General features: G+C 41.3%; 1 protein-coding gene across 5 annotated transcripts in view; it reads left to right on the top strand.

Moving 5' to 3' along the window:
* STX11 (syntaxin 11) overlaps nt 1–21,557 on the top strand; it is a 76,170-nt gene that overhangs the window by 37,767 nt on the left and 16,846 nt on the right. Inside the window, exon 2 of one of the 5 annotated variants that reach the window (XM_073557637.1) lies at nt 3,530–3,642. The exons of the other annotated variants lie outside the window; for them this stretch is intronic. The gene's annotated coding sequence lies outside the window, so the exon portion shown is untranslated. The remainder of the gene's footprint in view (nt 1–3,529; nt 3,643–21,557) is intronic. 5 annotated transcript variants of the gene reach the window in all.

Genomic DNA, 21,557 nt, shown 5'->3' with positions numbered 1-21,557 from the left:
CGGGCTGCACACGGCTGCAGCTAAGCCCCGCCCCCTGCCGCGCCTCAGCCGATAGCTCCGCCTACGGACGCATGATGCTGCATGCATCCTGCGTCCCCTATCTTTAGCACTGGGGACGCAGGCCATGCGCAGGTATGCGTTTGGCGGCGCATGCGTCCTTTTGTTGCATTTGGTGTGCTCGGCGCAGCGTCAAAAGGACGCATGCGCCGCCAAACGCGTACCTGTGCACGGCCTGCGTCCCCAGTGCTAAAGATAGGGGACGCATGCAGCGTCATACGTCCGTAGGCGGAGCTACCGGCTGAGGCGGGGCGGGGCTTAGCGGCGGCCGTGCGCAGCCCGACGCTGCGGCCGTAAGCGCTACCTTAAAGATTTGTGACTCCAGTGCAATCATTACAACGTGACTCCTAACCTTCACAAGTTAAACAAGTAATAAAACCTATAAAAGATGAGCTTGCCTATATAAATCAGTGTAAATGCTGCAAATCTACAGGTTGCCGTGAACTTTACACAAAGTGACAGAAGCATGGTGGTTTTCACCGAACCATAAAACTAGCTCAGAGAGTAAAAAAAACTCCTACATTCCAGCAAATCAACAAGGACAAAAGTTACAATAAACAAAAAATTTTTTTAAAAAGTCTTCCTGGAGGTTTAATACAGAACACAGATACAGATGTGACACGTTTCCTTTAAATCTATCAACTAATTTGCCTTATTTCGGTCAGGCGCAGATGGAACGTATTTTCAATCCGAGCATGATACAACAAAACATCAGGTCAAACTCGGACCCATGGTTAGTCTATGGGTCTCTTCCCAGGACAGAGTCTGTCTGGGGAAAAAAACACTGCAGCATGCCGAAGCTTTGTTCGCTATTCGGATTGCACTTGGCTATGCAACTCAATGACTGCGTAAAAAAACATCTGAGTGCAGTCCGATTTTCAGAAACTGACACAATGAAGGATATGAAGGCTTTTTTTTTTCTCAATCTTCTCCACATCCAAGTGAACCGGACCACACTATCCTGACACTGATCAATCATTGATCAGAGTTTGATCAATGTCATTTGCATAATCGACCTGATTCTCTCGGATGAGAGAATTTACTACTGTTGGCTGCACCTGCCCAACTCTCATGCTAGTACTTACCAACTTTTATTTTTTATTTCTTATTATAGTAAAATAACTTAAAGGAGTGTGTTTAAGAGGGCACAGCTCACCTGCCTCTTGGCTTCCTCCTTGCCGAGGGGCAATATCTTTTTGTAAACTCTATGTTGATGCCTTTGCCCAAAAAGCTCTACTTTTGTCTCATCTGACCAGAGAACATTCTTCCAAAACGTTTTAGGCTTTTTCAGGTAAGTTTTGGCAAACTCCAGCCTGGCTTTTTTATGTCTCGGGGTAAGAAGTGGGGTCTTCCTGGGTCTCCTACCATGCAGTCCCTTTTCATTCAGACGCTGACGGAGAGTACGGGTTGACACTGTTGTACCCTTGGACTGCAGGGAAGCTTGGACTTGTTTGGATGTTAGTCGAGGTTCTTTTTCCAACATCCGCACAATCTTGCGTTGAAATCTCTTGTCAATTTTTCTTTTCCGTCCACATCTAGGGAGGTTAGCCACAGTGCCATGGGCTTTAAACTTCTTGATGACACTACACATGGTAGACACAGGAACATTCAGGTCTTTGGAGATGGACTTGTAGCCTTGAGATTGCTCATGCTTCCTCACAATTTGGTTTCTCAAGTCCTCAGACAGTTCTTTGGTCTTCTTTCTTTTCTCCATGCTCAATGTGGTACACACAAGGACACAGGACAGAGGTTGAGTCAACTTTAATCCATGTCAACTGGCTGCAAGTGTGATTTAGTTATTGCCAACACCTGTTAGGTGCCACAGGTAAGTTACAGGTGCTGTTAATTACATAGATTAGAGAAGCATCACATGATTTTTCGAACAGTGCCAATACTTTTGTCCACCCTCTTTTTTATGTTTGGTGTGGAATTATATCCAATTTGGCTTTAGGACAATTCTTTTTCTGTTTTTTCATTTAAGACAAATTAAATGAAGATAATACCAAAGAATTTGTGTTTGCAATCATTTTCAGGAAGAAACTGAGTATTATCTGACAGAATTGCAGGGGTGTCAATACTCTTGGCCACAACTGTACCTTATCTGCCCTTCTATGGGTTTTGGCTTCATCGTTCTTCTATGCTGGTGAGTCACTGCAACTGAGCACCTGCGCAGAAGATCGAGGAAGCCAGTACCCATAGAAAGGAAGATAAGGTACGTATAATCATGCTATTGCAGGTGTGGGATTCCGGGCCACCAATACACATCACAGGGCCCTGTGACGCTGATGGGAGGTGGCTGGTACACAAATTAAGACCGGAGGCAGTGTTTTCTTCCAGGCTCTGCACGCCCCAGAGCCTGGAAGAAATCCATAGCATCTATAATAATAAATGCCCTAAGCAGCTTCCGGTTGTAACAACTTCCGTCCAGTTGTAACCGGTGACGTCACCACACACACACGCACATGTTAACCCTCAACACACCACACCGCCTCAACACACACTCCTCTCACCTTTCACCTCCACTCACGTCCACTCACTCTTTCACTCCACATACATTCCTTTCTCTCACTCCGTTTCTCACACTCACACCGTCATCGTCGCTGCCCCGACATCTTCCTCCTCCGCCGCGATCCTGGATCCAGATGTTCTCCAGGCCGCCGACATGTTCTTGCGGCGACGCCATCTTGGATTTCGTGAAATCCCGCGAGATTCAAGATAGCGTCGCAGCAAGAACATGTCGCTGGCGTGGACGACTCGGGATCCAAAAAGATGGCGTCGGCGAAATCTCGCGAGATTACGCCGACGCCATTTTGGATCCCGATGTCGTCCACGCCGGCAACATGTTCTTCCGGCGACGCCATCTTGACTATCGCAGGATTTCACGATACTCAAGATGGTGTCGCCGCAAGAACATGTCGCCGGCGTGGACGACGTCTGGATCCAGGATGGCGCCGGCAGAAGAAGATGTCGGGGATCGTGGAGCAGCGGCGATGACGGCGTGAGTATGAGAGACGGAGTGAGAGAAGGGGTCGTATGTGGAGTGAAAGAGTGAGTGGAGATGGTGAAAGGTGAGAGGAGTGTGTGTTGAGGAGTGTGTGTGTTGAGGGTTAACATGGCAAGAGGTGTGATGCTATCGCATCCTCCTGATGCGATAGCATCGGGCCATAATCTAGTAAAGAAATAAGACAATTTCACAACAACAAGACTGCAGATATGTGCATACAGGTATGACTAGTTTAACCATTCTGTCACCTGTATGCCCACAGTAATAGGTTAAAGATGTCCCGGGGGTGATTGATTCCCTTTAAAGGAGTTTTCCATTACTTTTAATGCACTTTTGTAAAGGTCTAAAATTTCTTATCAAATATAGCTCCTAGATACTCCCCCTCCCCTCAGTTTAAATCTTATTACAAGATAATTGCAGGTTCCCTACACACACACTATTTACAATAAACCTTGCATGTGTCATCAGCTGTTAATGCAGAGGAGCAGTTTTAACATCACGGGAAGACAGAAAAAGCACTGGGGTCATCACGTTACATGTGGAGCAGTCCAGAAGACGGGAATTCATGTAATGAACATACGGTATATTGCACAATACCTTTTTAACTAGACATTATAGTGTTTATTTTACTCATTTAAATATTTAGTATTGTTCATAATGTTATACAGTACCCTATCAAAGCAGCATCCTCTACATTGTTACTCTAAAATGTTTCTTTTAGTGATATGCAAATTTTTGCAATCACACTGGTGGTGTATTTATTTTATTTATTTTACTCACTTTTATTAGTGCTATTTAATTCCACATCGCTTTTAGACATGAATCCGTGCACTTGCATCTATGGATCAGATTTGCTTCTCCCCGCTTGTACGGCCCATGTTTCTTTATTGACAGCAAACTGGGCTGCAGTCAAGAAGCAGGGCTGGTGCTCCTAATGATAAGCCAAGAGGAGCCATTGACTAGAAGTACACTGATATGTCCACTTGTGCATTTGCAAACCTAATTTACATATCAAGACAAATTTCTGCTTGCAATTAGTTACTGACAGGTGCCATTTAAATGTTTGGTCTGTGAAATCCCCTCCCTTTTAATGCCTGTGAGCCCTATTTATCAATGTCCTTACTCCACTTTGTTGTTTATCATACCTTAAGAAGTGATTTGTTAGTTCCTAATTGTGCATAGTAAAATTTAATCCATTTAATTTTATGTAGAGTCTGGATGAGGTACCAAACACAATACACACGACAAATACAGATGTCTCCAGCAAAGCTCTAGATGTCAATAGAAAATTCATGTCATAGTTAAGAGTCCATGGCATTTTAAGGTATACATTTCCTTCACTCTGACCCACGCCTGCTGACTGTGGCTCTTTCATCAATGCTTTGTTTTATAATTATTGACTATTTCTTAAAACTTTCAGTAATTTCTTTGATGCACTGCCAGGAAAATATTAATTATTTCCTACAGTCCTAGGTTCACATACAGGGCTGCCTGTCCCCCCCCCCCCCCCCGCCCCCATTGGGTTGTGAAAAACCCAGTCCCGTCTGCATTCCCCACACACTACTGCCAGCCCCCCCTGAGTCTGCCTCTGTGAAATTCTATCCACTCCCCCCTCCCTTCAGCCAAATAGGCACTTTTAATTGCTCTGGCAGAGTTAAGTGTGGATTTTTCCCTCCTAAGCTCATTTGTCTATCAGGCTTAATATTTCAGGTCGAATTCCATAACACACGATAATCCTAGACACAGGAAAAGTGTGGCAACGCATGGCAACGTTTTGCAGCCTTTAGGGCCATCAGAAACCTGGGAAATGAGTTTCTGCCGCCAGTAACACGCAGACATGCCATATTTGGTCTCAAAAGAATGGTAACGACGCAGGGGAAAATGTGATTTCCCCCCCCCCCCCCCCCCCATCGTCACTCTGTGAGTTTTCCAGACAAAGATATGGGAGATAGAGGTTTTTAATAATTTTTCATAAGGGGCATACGTTCTTTAACAGAGCCCACCAGTGAGGCCAGCAAGGGAGGAGTCACTAGGTTTGTGGGCAAAGCATAAAACTGAAAAGCACATTTGGGGAGGTGTCAGACGCCAGAGGGTCAGCTAGACAACAGGCTTTGCTGCTGATCCATTGTTTGGTAGGGCTCACCTCCCCTTTATCGACATGTCATACCTGTGACTGAGAGTAAGTTTCATATTTTAATCCCTTTTATTTCTGACTGGTATGTACATATTGTATTTTGTCTCCTTTTGAAATATCTTTGTATTTTTGAAAACACTGCTGATATCTTCTGGAGTAAACTTATAAATTTATTTTCGTTCTTTTTGCTCTATGATCGAACCATCATGTTCGCTACACACAATCCTACTGCCTTGGGTTGATTCCTGACCAGCTGTAGGCTTTAGTATCAAACCAGGGACTGGTGGCAGCGTGGCGTCCTGGTGTTATTGGGAACACTGGCAGTGAGGGATCGGAGGTTTATGTGTATATTCCCGGCCTGGGACTGGTGATACACATACCGCCCTCACTGCAGAGTGCCCGATAGCCAGTACGTGACAAGGCAGCCTTTCCGGCGACTACTTACCCTAGGTGCAGTTCCCTGACTGACCTGAGGGTGAGGGGGCACTAGAGAGCTGCAAGTTACCAACTGGAACTGAGAGCCAAAAGTTGGGTTACCCTGACATGCACAAAATATGCAGGTCCAATACTCAAGATTCTTCCTTTATTGTGCTTCAGGGATTTAGAACAGTTGGGATGTTTTTATTGATTAAAGTTTTTTCTCTTACTGGTTGCCTTAAAGAGAACTTGTCGGCACAGGATTGTGCTGAATAACCTACAGACACTGTCAGGTCACTGCCGTTATACTGATTAAAATACAGTTGAACTTGTTATGACAGGCAGGGGTGCCCTGTGCTAGCACCGCCTCCCCTCCAGCGTAAAGACCCCATAGCGGCCGGGTGGCAGTGCATGGAGATGGTCTCCCTGCTCTGCCGTAGATTGTAACTGTATCGGCGCACTGCGAACGTCGATACGGTTAGCTCCGGGTGGGCCCCTCAGAGCGTGGCTTCTCTGCCCCCCTGGTAGCTACACTACTGCACCTAGACATCCTTTAATGATTGCTGACACTCCAGAGCGATATAGCCATTCACATTGTGTTAGACAGAAATAGTCCTCCACATTAGAGAAATGTCACTTTTGTGGCGTCCTATATTAATAGTCCACTACTGTGCCTTGATAGATGCCAACATTATGCACAGTTATGTTCTGTTGATAGTAAGGGCACAGGAGAAGTAACCACATGATCACCATCTAGAGCTTTGCTTTAACACCTTTACCCTCCAAGGCTTTTTGCACCTTCATGACCAAGCCAAATTTTACAATTCTGACCAATTCTGTCACTTTATGTGGTAATAACTTTGGAACACTTTACCGGATCCCTCTGATTCTGAGTCTGTTTTTTTTTTTTTTAATGAAATATTGTACTTCATGATAGTGGTAAAAATTTCTTTGACATGAGTTGCGTTTATTTGTGAAAAGAAACTGAAATTTGACTAAAAGGTTGAAAATGTCAACATTTTTAATCATTTAATTTGAATGCCCTTAAATCTGAGAGGTCACACAAAATGGTTAATAGATAACATTTTGCACAGGTCTTCTTAACATCAGCACAATTTTTGAAACATATTTTTTTGGGGGGGGGGGGGTTAGGAAAAAAGTTCATCAGCGATTTCTTTTTTTTTTTTTTCTACAAAATGTACTAAACCATTTTTTTAGGGACCACATTACATTTGAAGTGACTGTGAGGGGCCTATATGACAGAAAATACCCAAAAGTGACACCATTCTAAAAACTGCACCCCCAAGGTGCTCAAAACCACACTCAAGAAGCTTATTATCTTTCAGATGCTTCACAGGAATCTTTGGAATGTGGAAGGAAAAAATGAACATTTTAATTTTTTTTTCACAAAAATTTCCCTTTAGACACAATTTTGTTTTTTAATTTTCACAAGGGTAACATGACAAATTTTGTTGTGAAATTTTTCCTGAGCATACCAAAACCCCATCTGTGAGGGGGGGGGATCCACTGTTTGGGCAAATGGCAGGTCTGGAAGGGAAGGAGTGTTATTGGACTTTTTGAATGCAAAATTTGCTGGAATTATTAGCGGACGCCATGTAGCATTTAGAGAGCATGTGAAATTGCACCATACAATTTGTTGTTCAATTTTGCCTGAGTATGCCGATACCCCATATGTGAGGGAAAACTACTGTTTGGGCACACGGCAGGGCTCAGAAAGGAAGGGGTGACATTTTGGAACATAATACTTTGATAGAATTGTGTGCTGGTGTCATGTCGTGTTTGGAGAGCCCCTGGTTTGCCCAAACAGTGGAAAACCCCACAGGTGACCCCATTTTGGAAATTAAATTCCTCAAGGAATGTATCTAGACTTGTGGTGAGCACCTTGAACCCCCAGGTGCTTCCCAGAATTTTATAATATTTATCTGTGGGGAAAAAAAATAAAAAATTCCTACAAAACTGGTCTTAGCCCCAATTTTTTTCATTTTCAAAAGGTTAGGCTAGTTTCACACTTGCTTTTTTTTGCAGCGCGTTTTTCCCGCAAAAAAACGCATTGAAAAAACGCATACAAAAGCATACAACTGCTGCGTTTTTTTCAAGCATTTTTATGAGCATGCATGAAAAAAACGCAGCGTTTTTATGCGTTTGTATGCGTTTTTAGTGCGTTTTTACCGCGTTTGCGTTTTTTTCCAACATTAGGTGGCCCCTCACACTAACCCAAACCATGACTTTACTAACCCTAACCCTGACCCTAACCCTAACCCTAAACCCCCTTAACTAACCCTAACTTTACCCAAACCCCTAAATTCCATTGTCTAAACTAATGGTAAAAAAAAAAACGCATGTGCAAAAAAACGCATACATAAGCATGCCAATGCGCACATATGCGCACCCATAGGCTATAATGGCCATTTTTAGCGCAAAACGTGCGCATACGTGCGCATGCGCTTTTTTGCAGGACCAAAAAATGCAACATGCTGCATCTGTAAAATACAAACGCATACCCCAAAAAAACGCAGCGCATGAAAATTGCATACGTGCGCATGCCAGCGCGCAGGTATGCGCACCCATGTTAAATATAGGGGAAAAAATGCATGCGCACGTATGCGTTTTTTTCCAGCGCTAAAAAACGCAAATGTGAAACCAGCCATAGCTGGAGAAAATGGACCTGAAAACGTGTTGGGCAGTTTCTCCTCAGTACAACAATACCCCTTATGTGGTCAAATACTACTTTTGAGCCACAGTGCTAAGCTGAGAAGGGAAGAAGCGCCAAATTGGTGTTTAGATTTTGCTGGATTAGTTTGAGGGTGCCATGTCACATTGGCAGAGCCCCTGAGGTGCCAGAACAGCAGAAACCCCTCATATATGACCTCATTTTACAAACTACACTGCCCAGTTAATTCATCTAGGGGTGCAGTAATCATATTGACACCACATATGCCTGACAAATATTTATACTATTGGGCGGTAAGGACAGAATAATTACATTTTTTACCACTAAAATGTTGTTTTGGCCCAAAATGTTTAATTTTTCTAAGGGCTAATGGGAAAAAATGGACCTTAGTTTGTTGTAAAAAAATTTTCCTGAGTGCACCAAGACCCTACCTGCAAATGTCTTTACTTTTTCTGTGCTTTAAAAAAATAAACGGGGGGGGGGAAAAAAACAACTAATATTTCTTTACTCAACTCTGCTCCTCTTTGCAGTCAATTTGGCAAAGGTGGCACAGTGAAATGATTTAATTGTAACACTTAATGTGCGCTTTGCACTGCTGATTGTCAAATGCCAAACTGATAGACTTGCCAAAGTCAACTTGCCAACTGTATCTGTGTCATGAGGATGCAGCTAGGTGAAAGCCATGTCTGCCTGTCCGGGGATCGGGGTCGGACCACCCACTGGTCCCAACCTCTCTTCCCGAATGTTACACCTCAGTTTCCACAATTCATCTGCATGAAATAAGCTGTTCATATCTCTCCATGACAGAATCTGATCCGCCTGACACTCTTTAATAATTTGAAGAAAAAAACAGAAGTGTGTGCTATTTCTGCTTTTATCAAACATCCTCTTTTTCCTCTTTGGCAACTTGACTCATTTGATTGCTCTCATAAAAGAAGCAAGAGCTAGCTGCCTCTTCAGTATCCAGCCACCAGCTGTGTGTGCGCAGTCACACTCTTTAAAAGCTCAATGGGCTTATAGCTGCATCACAAGCGGATATTTTGTTTAGAATTTATTTTATTTCACTCTCCAGTGGTAATTTTAATTTAGTGAGAAGATGGAGGATTCCAGAAGTGAGCAGGCTGAGAATCCAGGTTAGTTTTTGTCTCGTATGTAGAGAGATGATGTGAATGCCTTTAAACTCCTCAAACCTTGTAACCTGGTGTTTAATCCTATACTCTGTTACATTAGTAGAACGAAAACTGGAATAGCAATCTAGGCATTACCTCTAAATATAGCGCATCCCCTCAGCTCCTCTATTGACCCTTTTCTAACAGAAAATGATTGTAAATTTTAATGGAGCAGGAAGAAATGAGGGTTTTATTTAACTAACCACAAGAGTTTGACAACTTTTTTTTTTTTTTTTTCATTTAACATTTTCATCATTTTCAAAAAATCATACAGCCCTAACACTGAGGATCGGTATCTTGTGTCCAGGCCAGGCAGTTCTCTGTGAACTAAGGCTTCTTTCACACTTGAGTCTTTTGACGTCAGTCGAAATTCGCCCTTTTTTTAAAAAAAAAAAGAATCCTTTTTTTTTTTTTTTTTTTTTTTTTTTTTTTTTTTTCGGAATCCGTTTTTTTTTTCATAGACTTGCATTAGCGGCGGATTGTGACTTTTGGTCGTCCGTTGCATCCGTTATTTGACGGATCCGTCGGAATTTCAGCGTCCGCTGTCTGGAGCAGACGGACTTTGTAACATTTTTTGTCTGCGTTGAAATGACAGATTGCAGCAGATCCGTCGCAGTCGGCTAGAATGGAAGCCTATGGGCGGCGGATCCGTTGCAAGACATCAAATGACGGAATGCGTCAATGGATTCCGCTTTTTTAAACTGAATATGCCCAGAAGAATTTCCTTTCATTAAAGTTAACCCCCAAAGCCGTTCTGGCGCAGAAAATCTTTCTATCTACGGTTGTGGCCAAAAGTATTGACACCCCTGCAATTTTGTCAGATAATGCTCAGATTCTTCCTGAAAATGATTGCAAACACAAATTCTTTGGTATTATCTTCATTTAATTTGTCTTAAATGAAACAACGCAAAAAGAATTGTCCTAAAGCCAAATTGGATATAATTCCACACCAAACATAAAGAGGGTGGACAAAAGTATTGGCACTGTTCGAAAAATCATGTGGTGCTTCTCTAATTTGTGTAATTAACAGCACCTGTAACTTACCTGTGGCACCTAACAGGTGTTGGCAATAACTAAATCACACTTGCAGTCAGTTGACATGGATTAAAGTTGACTCGGCCTCTGTCCTGTGTCCTTGTGTGTACCACATTGAGCATGGAGAAAAGAAAGAAGACCAAAGAACTGTCTGAGGACTTGAGAAACCAAATTGTGAGGAAGCATGAGCAATCTCAAGGCTACAAGTCCATCTCCAAAGACCTGAATGTTCCTGTGTCTACCGTGCGCAGTGACATCAAGAAGTTTAAAGCCCATGGCACTGTGGCTAACCTCCCTAGATGTGGACGGAAAAGAAAAATTGACAAGAGATTTCAACGCAAGATTGTGCGGATGTTGGATAAAGAACCTCGACTAACATCCAAACAAGTCCAAGCTGCCCTGCAGTCCAAGGGTACAACGGTGTCAACCTGTACTATCCGTCGGCATCTGAATGAAAAGGGACTGTATGGTAGGAGACCCAGGAAGACCCCACTTCTTACTCCGAGACATAAAAAAGCCAGGCTGGAGTTTGCCAAAACTTACCTGAAAAAGCCTAAAACGTTTTGGAAGAATGTTCTCTGGTCAGATGAGACAAAAGTAGAGCTTTTTGGGCAAAGGCATCAACATAGAGTTTACAGGAGAAAAAAAGAGGCATTCAAAGAAAAGAACACTGTCCCTACAGTCAAACATGGTGGAGGTTCCCTGATGTTTTGGGGTTGCTTTGCTGCCTCTGGCACTGGACTGCTTGACCGTGTGCATGGCATTATGAAGTCTGAAGACTACCAACAAATTTTGCAGCATAATGTAGGGCCCAGTTTGAGAAAGCTGGGTCTCCCTCAGAGGTCATGGGTCTTCCAGCAGGACAATGACCCAAAACACACTTCAAAAAGCACTGGAAAATGGTTTGAGAGAAAGCACTGGAGACTTCTAAGGTGGCCAGTAATGAGTCCAGACCTGAATCCCATAGAACATCTGTGGAGAGATCTAAAAATGGCAGTTTGGAGAAGGCACCCTTCAAATATCAGGGACCTGGAGCAGTTTGCCAAAGAAGAATGGTCTAAAATTCCAGCAGAGCATTGTAAGAAACTCATTGATGGTTACCGGAAGCGGTTGGTCGCAGTTATTTTGGCTAAAGGTTGTGCAACCAAGTATTAGGCTGAGGGTGCCAATACTTTTGTCTGGGCCATTTTTGGAGTTTTGTGTGAAATGATCAATGTTTTGCTTTTTGTTTCATTCTCTTTTGTATTTTTCATTTAAGACAAATTAAATGAAGATAATAGTACCAAAGAATTTGTGTTTGCAATCATTTTCAGGAAGAAACTGAGTATTTTCTGACAGAATTGCAGGGGTGTCAATACTTTTGGTTTTGGCCACAACTGTATCTTTCTCTTTCTCTCAATCTTTCTCTTTATCAGTTTTTTGGCCATCTGCAATGGATCCGTTTTTTCACACTTTAATGGATTGGAACTGACGTCAAAAGACTGAAGTATGAAAGAGGCCTAAGTGGATTAGTTTACAGACATTTCAGTTACACTGATACATTGTAGCGAAGTGATGTATTTAACTCCATGGGAAATATATTAAATTTTCTTAGTATTAGATCTTAGAAAATTTACAGCTCACTCAATCGAACAAATGGAGATCTTGAGAATAATGAATAAGTGAAGCACAAAGCTGTGGCATATATATATATTTTAAAGAAAATGATCAAATATTAAGTGCAATCCATCAGTCACTATGGGAATGTAATAGTGATGAGCGAATATGCTCAGATTATATGTTATCTGAGCATGCTCTAGCGTTATCCTAGTATCTTGGGCGTGCTCTCGAATAATATGTTCGAGTCCCCACAGCTGCATATGCGAGGGTTGCCTGTTTGTTGAGGAATCCCAATATGTGTTGAGGCTGTTTAATAGCCACAAATCATACAGCCGCCAAAACATACTATATGAGCATGCTCAAGATAATTGGATAACACCTGATCATGCCCAGATAATACGTTATCCGTGCACGTTCTCTCATCTCTAGAATGTATCCTGTAACTGTTCAATGCAGGGCAGCGTGAGAGCTGTAAACGGATGAAGGAGGGGGCGAGGAAGCGAACAGGGAGCAAAAAGAGGATCTTGTAACATAGAAGATTTATGGAAAGATTTTTTTTTTTTTTATGAGAAACATTATAAAAAAGATATATCTGTATAATATATATTTTGTTAGCCAGTAAAGATATTTGCAAATCTTCAAAGCGAAGTCAAGTTTACCGATTTGCAACTGATGGGCCTCTGTATTCTGAAAGTGTAAATTGTATTAAGGGGTTAGTATTTCCATAAATCCATACATTTTGTGTAATATCTTGCTATATTTTGCACATGTTGCATAACTTCTAATGATGGGGGAATTTTAACTTCATATATATTTTCACAAAGGTCATGTCACTGGGAGGTGACGCATAAACCAAGAGTGTCACTCATCTCATAAAATTGGAAAATTCATTTTATTTAACAATTATAGACATGCAAACATAAACACCGTTGCCTCAAACCAATGAATACATAGGCAGAAAAAGCAGCTGATGAAGGATACACTTCTAGTTATACAATATATCAAAATTTTGAGTGAATTGATAAGGTATCCAAAATACTATGCCCATTATTAATGGCATATTATGCTTAATCAGTTTGCTAGTAACAATTGTTTAACAGAGGACTAGATGACTACAAATCAATAGAATAATAAACCTAGTAAAAGGCAAATTTGAAAGATAATAAATTATCTGTCCTTAATCAGGTTAAGTGTTAAATGCAGGATTCCAAACCTACACAAATGTAAATTAAGTTATAATGACCTTCATTCAGATACCAAGCCCTTCAGACAATTCACACCATCAGAGTTTAGAGATATCCATCAACTATAGATCAAATAACAAGCCAACACAGCTGCTACTGCACCCCACTATAGCCTCTCATGTCTAGAGAATATAATCACATTAAACATAGAAATGAACAAGCGGCCAAATACATATTACCTGAGCCGTGAGCACAATTGAGCTGAACATCAGATGACATGCTGCTTCCCCGCACCCCGACGTGCGTTTCGCCTGTGCTTCTTTCACCCCCATGATGAATGAGGTGTGTCCAAAATTTTGGTCTGTACTGTGTATGTATGTATGTATGTATATGTGTATAATATATATATATATATATATATATATATATTATTATACACACAGCTCTGGCAAAAATTAAGAGACCACTGCAAAATTTTCAGTTTGTCTGATTTTTCTCTTTATAGGTATGTTTTTGAGTAAAATGTAAATTGCTCTTTTATTCTATAAACTACTGACATGTCTTCAAATTTCGAAGCACTAAATTTTTTATTTATTTGCAGAATATGAGAAATGGTCAAAATAACAAAACAATGCGGTGCTTGCAGACCTCAAATAATGCTGAGAAAACAAGTTCATAATCATTTAGAAACAACAATACTAATGTTTTATCTCACGAAGAGTTCAGATGTCAATATTTTGTGGAATAACCATGATTTTTAATCACAGCTTTCATGTATCTTGGCATGCTTTCCTCCAGCCTTTCACACTGTTTTTGGGTGACCTTTTGCCACTCCTGGTACAAAAATTTAAGCAGTTATTCTTTGCTGATGGCTTGTGACTCTCCATCTTCCCCTTGATTACATTCCAGAGGTTTTCAATGGGGTTCAGGTCTGGAGATTGGGCTGCCCATGACAGGGATTTGATGTGGTCGTCCTTCATTCACACAGTGATTGACCTAGCTGTGTGGCATGACGCATTGTCCTGCTGGAAAAACAGTCCTCAGAGTTGGGGAACATTGCCTGAGCAGAAGGAATCAACTGTTTTTCCAGGATAACCTTGTATACAGCTTGATTCATACGTCCTTCGCAAAAATTAACCTGCCCAATTTCAACATTCACAGTGGGTGCAAGACGCTGTGGCTTGTATGGCTCTCCAGGTCTCCGTCTAACCATTAGGCTATGTGCACACGTAGTTTAAGGTCCTGTGGATTTTTTCCACTCGGATTTGGAAAAATCCGCAGGTAAATTCTCAGGTCATAAATAAGCAGGGGTCTGTTTCACCAATCCCAATCAAGATAAATGTAGCAGCTTGGTATGGATATAATTAAAACTTAACCTTTAATCACAGATTAAAATCTATAAAGTGCAAAATAGTGCCAGATAAAACAGTGCTCGTGCAATAGTGTCAATAAGAGAAAAAGGCAGCCTGTGCCAAAAACGCCTTATTAATATCAGAATAGTGAACAGATTATTTTTCTTTGGTGTCTATTAATCTGAGTATTATTATTCCAGATATACTGGCCAAACACCACCTCAGCATATATAACGACACTTTTTAGAATTTTCAGTATCCTAATGGAAATTCCTGCAAAATTATTCCTAATTCTGTATCACATAACATCCAATATATTCGAAAATAGGCGAATATGACCGGAGTATCTGTTGCTCCATATCATTCAATCATGCTATACCAGCATATCTCACAGGTCAAAATGAACCATACATCGTATCCATGGAGTACCATAAGTTATAGTGCATTACCCTTCACATATTACTGCATAGGAAGTACTCTCGTGGTCAAACAACTGTATGTCTTTATACTCATCTTAAGGTGTATTAGTCCTATACACCAATGCCTGTGTAAACGCTCCTAAAACGAAGTGGCCTCCAGCCTCAGCATATTCTCATGCCCTCATTCATCTGGATGGCTTTATTCCCACACCGTTCTCCCAACGCGTTTCATCCATTAGGGACTCATCAGGGGAGTTATTAGAATTCAATAGGAGACATAGCGCTCAGGCTACACCTTCGCTCACTTTATATGTATCTGAGCACAGAGAAATAGCCTCTCTATTTCCGGATACGTCATTTCCGGTCCTTCCCTGTGTAATGGATCATCTCTATGTGCCCCACTTCCTGGGCTTAGCTTAGGTCCATTCACGTCACGTCCGGTCTATCCTAATACAGCGTCATCACAACACCGCTCACGTGACTTGCAGTGTCTATAGCAACCTGACGCTGCATTGTCTTTTTCCCTTATCTCTCAAAACTTATAATATGAGTGCACCGGGTTTCAGCGATTGTCCCTGAATTAACCCTATAGTAGGGTGGCTTAATTCTCAAAATTCTTGGAAACAACCGCATCTAGGTTATATAAAGCTCAGCTTAAATCAACTCATTAAATTGCTGAGTACCCTAGTATGGACACCTTGCACGGATTCCATATCCAAAATTATTAGCATTCAAATTTACAATGGAAAAAAGACCAAAACAAAAGAAGAAAATATCCATAGTGACTTTCACCTATAAAAATCAGGGGGTCAATCTGGTATATAATTGCATGTAAAATAGGGACACCACAGATCTTCTTATTTATTGGGAGTAAGGAAATATAGAAAGGGTGCTCACTAGGTCTCTCCCTATTATTCCCTCACTACCTGCTCCCTACCTCACGCGGAGGTTGGCACCCTAAAATCCTGCGCAAGTGGCGCCCCCACTCGTCGGCGGCTCTCCCTAGATTAACTAGCCCTATTGCTCCCTCCCTACAAGAAGTAAGAAAAGGAGAGTATATCGTTAAGTCCCTTAGGGTGTAATGTTTGCAGAGTGAAGATCCAAAAGGTTTCTTTTTGGAGGATGTGTTTATCCCAGTCACCTCCTCTCTGATTTCTGGGAATTTTTTCAATCCCTATGATGCTGACCAACTTGAGATCTCCCTTATGGATCTGGTTAATATGATTTGGCTACTGGGGTATCACGTTTGTTGATGGTATCTCTATGATGCTCTCCTACCCTTACTCTGAGCTCTCTTTGTCTTGCCCATGTATTCTAAACCACATCTGCACGTCATCTTATATATTACCCCTACTGATCTACAGTTAATAAACTGGTGAATGGGGTATATTTCTCCTGTGGTGTTACTACAGAATTCATTATTTTTTTTCAATCGAGGTGCAGTATTTATAGCATCCCTTTGGTTGGGTACCTAACCATGTGGCGCTGTCAACACTTCCTGGGGCAAAATGGCTGCGGACCAACCTATCTTTCAACGTCCGGCCTATCTTGTATGTAATCTGTGGATGACAAGGTATAAATCTCGTAAGATCTTGGTCCATACATAGAATTGGCCAGTGTCTGTTAATTATTTCTTTTATGTCATTTGCTCCATTACAATATTTTGTAATGAATCTAATGGTTTCTTCATCCTTGTTTTTCTGCTTTGGGATGAGTAGGTCCTTTCTTTCTCTAGCCAAAGATGTCCTATAGGCATTCCTCAATATTCCATCTGGATATCCCCGTTCACGGAAACGGGATCTTAGGTCATCAGCTTGTGTCTTATAACTATCCTTATCTGAACAATTCCTTCTCATACGAAGGTATTGCCCATTCGGAATCCCTTTTTTTTAGAGAAACTGGATGGTTTGACTCCCATCTCAGAAGTGAATTAGAAGATGTAGGTTTCCTATATGTTCTTGTTAGAAGGCGCCCATTCTCTCCCCGTTCAATCAGGACATCTAAGAACGGTAATCTGTACGCATTAACTTCACATGTAAAACTAAGGCCCAAATCGTTCATGTTGAGGCCTTTAACAAAATTACAGAAACCGCTCTCATTGCCCTTCCATATTATGAACACGTCGTCCATATAGCGAAGCCATAGGACGATGTTTTCTTCCGCCACTTCCGAATGCTCTCCAAAGATGGTATTTTCCTCCCACCAGCCCAGGAGCAGATTAGCATAAGATGGTGCACAAGGGCTACCCATCGCGGTGCCCCTGAGCTGGTGGAAGTACTTGCCATCAAAGAGAAAAAATTTTTTTGTTAAACAGAATTCAAGGGCCCTCATAACAAAATGATTGTGTTCTACATATTGCAGACCCCTCGTTTTCAAATAGTAGTCCGCAGCCATCAGTCCCTTATCGTGGGGAATCGATGAGTATAGAGCTTCTACATCAATCGAACCCATTATCATATTAGCATCCAACTCGATATTATCCAGTTTCAATAGGAGATCAGTGGTGTCCCGCGTATATGAGCTCAAATAAATTACAAAAGGTCTCAAAATTTTGTCAACATATAACCCTAGATTTTGGGTTAGACTCCCAATTCCAGAGAATATAGGCCTTCCCCTTAGTGGTACTAGGCCCTTTTGTACTTTGGGCAGGGCGTAAAAAGTTGCCACTACCGGATGCACAGGAATCAAGAAGTCTCTCTCATTTTTATCAATTAATTTTGAGCGAAAGGCTCCATCAACCATCGATTTTAATTCTCTAAATAGGGTTCTGTAGGATTACACTCAAGTATCTCGTACCCCATAGATTTCTGCAACAAAGAGTAACACCGTGTTCTATATTGGGCAACATCCATTATTACTGTGTTACCACCTTTATCTGATGGTTTGATTATCCTAGTGGTATCCCTCTCTAGTTCAAGTAGACCATCCATTTCTAATTTGGTCAAATTACGGGGTCTCTGTTTTTGAGATTTTTTTCAATTCCATTAAATCTCTAGATACCAGATTAGAGAAAACGTCTATAGCGCTTATATCGTTATTGGTTGGTGGCATACGTTTACTTTTATTCTTTAAATCCGTAAATGGGCCTTCGCCATATTCATTGGGGTCTATATCTCCCAGATGATATAAAAACCTGACATCCCCCAAAAGGTCTTCATCAATACCCAGTTCAGTGCAGCTTTTCTTATCGGCATTTATAAAATGTTTCTTCCACTTTAATCTACGTATGAACAAATTAAGGTCCTTAATGGCTTCAAAGCATACAAAATCTGAGGTTGGGACAAATGACATCCCTTTACTTAGTACTGCCATTTGTTCTTTGTTAAGAGGTTTTGAGGAGATATTGATAATTTGGTTATTCAATTGGGGTTCCGGGTGTTGAAACGGCTTCTTAGGGGGTAGCTCGAGTCTAAAAAATGTTCCCTCTGTGGTGAACCTCGGCCTGCCCATCTACCCCCTCGTGGACCACCTCTACCTCTAACTCTCCCTCTATTGTTTTTAAACCTCCCCTCAGAATCAGAATATTCAGCCTCCGATGAGGAGATGTCCGTGTCCTGTTGTCTATTTAGTTTCGTGTTAGTGACTGTGTATGCCTTATTGTCCCGAAACTCTTGTAGGTCTCTCATAAAATATTTATGCTTTCTTTCCTTCAGGTGATACTGAAACTTTTCAATAGTGTTCTGTAGACTAGTTTCCTTAATAGAGAATTCAGTTTCTGCCGAAAACTTTTTAGTAACCTCTATTTGTTCTTTGAGGCGTTCATTAATCAAATTTATCATAGATTTTTCCTCTTCCAGCAGTATTCTCATTAATCTTAGTGAGTTATCTGTGGCTTCCTTTTCAAGTTTGGCCAATAGGGCCGCACTTTTATATCTATATCCAAAATTGATAGATATTCTAAGATGTCTAGGTACTATGCCTGCCTTTATATAATTTTCCAAACTCTGTACCTCCCACCAAGAAGTAATTTGTTCTTTATATACCTTGGTGAGTTCTCTAAAAGCTACACTGAAAGATGGTATATATTTTTTCTGCGTGAAAACACCATCTGAAAAAACATCCTTGGCCTCATTCATCCATTGATTTGTATCTATTCCTATGGATAGGAATCCTGCCATGTCCAAAATATTATAAATAAGCAGGGGTCTGTTTCACCAATCCCAATCAAGATAAATGACACTCTTATTGACACTATTGCACGAGCACTGTTTTATCTGGCACTATTTTGCACTTTATAGATTTTAATCTGTGATTAAAGGTTAAGTTTTAATTATATCCATACCAAGCTGCTACATTTATTTAAATTCTCAGGTCAAAAGATCTGCGGATTAGCCCTGCGTTTTCACACCTCTACAATGGAGAAGGTGTGAAACCGCTGCGGATTTGAACCCGCAGCCAATCCGCGTGGAAAAATCCGCCGCATGTGCACAGCGTTTTTCAGTTTACCATTGAAAACAATGGTGTACTGTACAACGCACCTAAATCTGCTGCGGACCCGCAGAGCCTGAAACGCTGCGGATCTGTAGCAGAATCCACACCATGTGCACATAGCCTTAGACGACTAGGTGTAAGGCAAAGCTGAAAATTAGACTCATCAGAAAAGATTACCTTACTCCAGTCCTCTATGGTCCAATCCTTATTGTCTTTGATAAACTTTAGCCTGGCTCTCCTTTGCTTCTCATTGATGAAAGGCTTTTTTCTACCTTTTACATGATTTGAGCCCTGCTTCTAGGAGCCTGTTATGAACTGTTCTTGCCATGCACTTCACCCCAGCTGTAATTTGCCATTCCTTTTGTAGGTCACTTGATGTCATCCTGCGGTTGCAGAGTGACATTCGAATAAGATGACGGTCATCCCGGTCAGTGGCGAGTCGTTTTCGCCCTCTGCTGGTCTGTAGCTTTGTTGTCCCCAATATATGCTGCTTGACCTTGTTGTAATGGACAGCCGTCTTAAGGATTTTAAGGATGTAGGCAACATGATGCTCACTGTATCCCTCTGCTAGTAAAGCCAGAATTGAGCCAGTCTTTTCCTCACTCAAGACTTTTCTTTTCAACTCCTTTGGCATGGTTAAAAGTTATTTTTTCATTCCTATTAATTTTGGGATATTACTAGCTCTTGTTTTGCCATCCAGTTTGGCCTATTGCAAGAGGATTGTGAACACCACAGCAGGGTTTTTTGTACTTTACTTTGTTAAATAAGATTTGGTTCAGGTGATCACCTAATCAGAAGCACATTAAGTAGAAAGAGGTGTACTCTGGTTGGAATTCAACTGACACTGGAATGGAATGGCTGTCAGACATGTAGAGAAGCTGATTTTTATAAAACTGTGCAGTGGTCTTCTCAATTTTTGCCAGAGCTGTGTGTGTATATATATATATATATATATATATATATATATATATATATATATATATATATATATATATATATAATATATATTAGTGTGTTTTGAAAAATATTTCATTTGAAAACTGTGTAAATGACAGAGAATTGCTGTATGTAACAGCTCATGTTAAAATCGCATTGCAATCAGATAGCAATCGCACTGCATTCTGATGTAAATCGGGTGGTAGGTGTGAAAAATCGGATTGTACTCACAGGAAAAAAAGGCTTGACACTTGCAGGACCCTTGCATTACATTCGTCTGACTCTCCTACATCAAAATCGGACAGATTTTAAAATTGCTAGTGTCTCCAGCCTTAGAACACATTTTCTCAGCCTTAGATATAAACCCATGTGAATATATTTTTCTTTTTTTTTTTTTTTTCCTTTTTATTTTCTTAGTCTTTACAATGTAAAGTTTACATCAACGCTGCTGTGGCCAAATTGTGTAACAAACTACATGCAAAACATGGTTTTTGTTTTTTTTCCCACAGGCAACTATAGTTAAAAAATAAAAAAAATTAATATCCAGCGTGTAACAAAATAAAACAAAGCCACAAACTGTAACTGTCACTGGTCTGTCAGAGGCTGCAGGCAGTCGCTTTGCATCTAGCAGCAGAAGGTCTCAGCAGTTGGCTTGGCAGACTCCTTCTTAGTCCTTCTGACTTTAGGACCCAGTGGCAACCTTCCCTGGCTCTAGTTGACATGCCTGGATTGGGGTGTTTATAACTCCCAGCTTGCTGCTGGGAGTTGCCGGTGATATTTCAATTTCCCTGATGAGGCTTGGAGCTATAGCAGTCGACTATCTTCCTCTTTGTTGTTTGGAGGACGTCTGTTTCTCTCTAAGTCTACTCAAGTTAAATTTTCCCCTTGTTTGTGTTTCCCATCTGTCTGTAGTGGTGGTGTGGATTGACAAGTGCACATCCTGTCCTTCCTTATGCAGGGCTTATCGCCAGGATCAGGCAGGGGTTGGGTATCCGCTCGGCAATAGGTGCAGAACCTATATAGGGACGCTTAGGGCAGACAGGGTGACGTTAGATCTGACTAGGGGTCTCCACTGACTCTTTCCCTAGTGTTGGGTTCCCTCCCCCTATTCCCTTCATGTTGCAGTTA

The sequence above is a fragment of the Dendrobates tinctorius genome, unplaced genomic scaffold (assembly GCF_039654945.1).
Source record: "Dendrobates tinctorius isolate UK_male_01 unplaced genomic scaffold, ASM3965494v1 ptg000250l, whole genome shotgun sequence".
Classification (NCBI taxonomy): Eukaryota; Metazoa; Chordata; class Amphibia; order Anura; family Dendrobatidae; genus Dendrobates; species Dendrobates tinctorius.
Note: the sequence above shows the minus strand (reverse complement) of the source record. Positions and strands in the feature narration are given on the sequence as shown.